This window comes from Muntiacus reevesi, chromosome 6 (assembly GCF_963930625.1).
Source record: "Muntiacus reevesi chromosome 6, mMunRee1.1, whole genome shotgun sequence".
Classification (NCBI taxonomy): Eukaryota; Metazoa; Chordata; class Mammalia; order Artiodactyla; family Cervidae; genus Muntiacus; species Muntiacus reevesi.
In genome coordinates this window covers 51357345-51359844 of record NC_089254.1, presented here as the reverse complement: position 1 = coordinate 51359844, position 2500 = coordinate 51357345, and the positions used below count along the sequence as shown (strand labels likewise).

At 28.5% G+C, this 2500-nt stretch overlaps 1 protein-coding gene across 9 annotated transcripts in view; it reads left to right on the top strand.

Moving 5' to 3' along the window:
- FOXP2 (forkhead box P2) overlaps positions 1–2500 on the top strand; it is a 632418-nt gene that overhangs the window by 342238 nt on the left and 287680 nt on the right. The window lies entirely within an intron of this gene.

Here is a 2500-nt window from a genome sequence, read left to right as displayed (position 1 = left end):
AGAATGAGTATAGCTTTTTGAGGATATTATATTTGTTTTAAAATTAAGGTGATTTCTTTAAAGCTCTGGATTACATTCAGACTGAATATGAAAAGATTACTAAAATGAACATATAATGAAATATTATTGAAAATTGTTTTAAATTAACTGTTGTATCATTTACATTTTTAAGTTTGTATATAGTAAGAAAGAATGCAGCTCAATAGTTAAAGCAAATGGCCACACTAGAGTAAAATTTAATACAATCATTATTTTAAATAATAACAGCCTTTAGAAAGTTATCTTAGAGTATATGTACTGAGTAATATCTTAACCTTTAGGTATTGTTCTGAAGAATAATCTTTTAAAAGCACTAGATACAGCTCTTTGAATAGATTTCCTATTATTTGAGAATAATGTCTCTCTTAATAGACAAAAGTTATTAGGAAGTTAGTTTTTATTTTGTTTTGAAATATTTTGTTTTCAGTATCATAGGGTTTAAATGCCTACCAAAGTTGCAAGGTTAACCTATCTTACATGTTACTTCAAATAAATGTAAGTTTCACAATAGCCCTTTTCTCCCTTCAGTATATTTATAGGAAATACCATGCTAGCAGAATGCAATAATATTCCTACTGACTCCCTTAAGTCAGAGTCCTAAGAATTTATAGCCAAATTCTATCTTGTCTGAGAATACATTAAGTTGCATTTATAAAGGCAAGTGAAAGTAGCAATTGAAAATTAACCTTATGGCTTAGAACTAAAAGACAGCAGATACTGAAAGAAATTGCAAAGAAATAGCGTTTTTGCCCCTCATAACTCTGATTAGATTTTTCTTAAAAAGAAAACAGAGTAAAATCATAGCTTTACTTTATAGCACTCTGGAGACATTTTATGATAAAGTCTGCAAGGTGTGTTTATAATCGGAGTTTGAGGTTTACTTTGTTCTACAGTTTGTGTATATAAATCTTAAACAAAAGTAAATACAAAAAGTTATGTCTTTCAGATAACATAGAAGTGTAGTCATGTATTGGCGTGTTTGTGGAGTGCCTTCTAGAAGTGATTTAACACAATGGGCATAGTAGGTATCTACAAAAGACACTTCAAAAAGTGCCTACAGAAGATATGTAATAATTTAATAAATAAACATGCAAAAACCTTTGTAAATGTCTTTTCCCTTGGATATGTTTTAAATATATTATATAGTTAGATACTTAATGTTATTGAATTTTTGTCCACCCATGAGTGTGTTTTCTATTGGGCCTTTAAGTTCAGTAAGGGTTGAAAGGTCCTTTTTATAAAATAAAGGCAGTTGCTGCTTTTAATTCTAACATATTCAATACATTACAGGAAAAAACAGGCTATGTGGAAATATTTAAAAATCTCATGAGAAGTGAAATAAATTTACAAATGTATTTTTGCATGGTGTTATTTAATTATACAGCTTGAACAAAGAAATTACTTCTTTAAAGTATAATGGGCTAATCATTTTCGGCTAAGGTCTCTTATTTAGAAATAAAATTTAGGAGGCAGTGAGTGATATAAACAAAATAGATTTTTGTTTGCCATGAACTTCTGGCAGAATATGGTCTGTTTTGAGAACAGAATGTTTACCTTTATTTTTATGGCTTTTGTATTTTTATAGAGGTAAGCAGTTTGAATTAAATCAGGCATGTATTTAGGAAGAAAGGTTAGTGTTTGAAGTATATTGTAACAAACACTTAATGATAAATGGATTGGCGGAATAAAAATGATTGATAAATTATAGCTAGTATTTTTTCCTAGCATTTCATTTATTGATATTGAAATATTTTTGAGAGCTGGAATATCTTCTTTAAGTTTTAATATTGTATTATAATGGTTATGTTCATCGGAGCCACGTCTTTGTTGATATGCTTTGCTGTTTTATATTCACTGAAAAATCAGTAATAAAAAAGCTTTCTCCTGATGACTTACTATCTCTCCCATTCTTTTCTAATCTTCTAAAATTAGTACTAAATACCAGAATGTATAATATATGGAGGTAACATATTTCAAATGTTGTTTCAGATTAACTACACTGAGAAATTATTCTGCATTAGATGTAGAATTTTATTTTGATATTAGGTTTGCAGAACTAATTGTTTGTGTCACTAAGGTCAAAATAGTTGCTAAAAAACTTGATTGCTTTACAGGGTAGATTTGAGCTTGCATTTTGAGCATTCATTAAGCCAGATAATCTTTCTGAATGTTTTATGAGATTGTACTGCTTTGAAGGTGTTTCAGGTGATAGTGTTTAAAAATATCTGGTCAGTACTTTCTTACCATCAGTTCCTTTATCCCTACTATTCAAAACAGTCTTTGAGTAACAATTTAAATGCTAGAATTCTCTTATTTTCAAAATAAAATTAAGAACAGTGATTTTTTTTCAGAAACATAATATTTGACATTTACAAAATAACACTGATTTTATTTCATTATTGGTGTCTTTAACCCTGATAATTTGGTCAAGGAGATGTAAACATCATGAAAAAGACTGTTT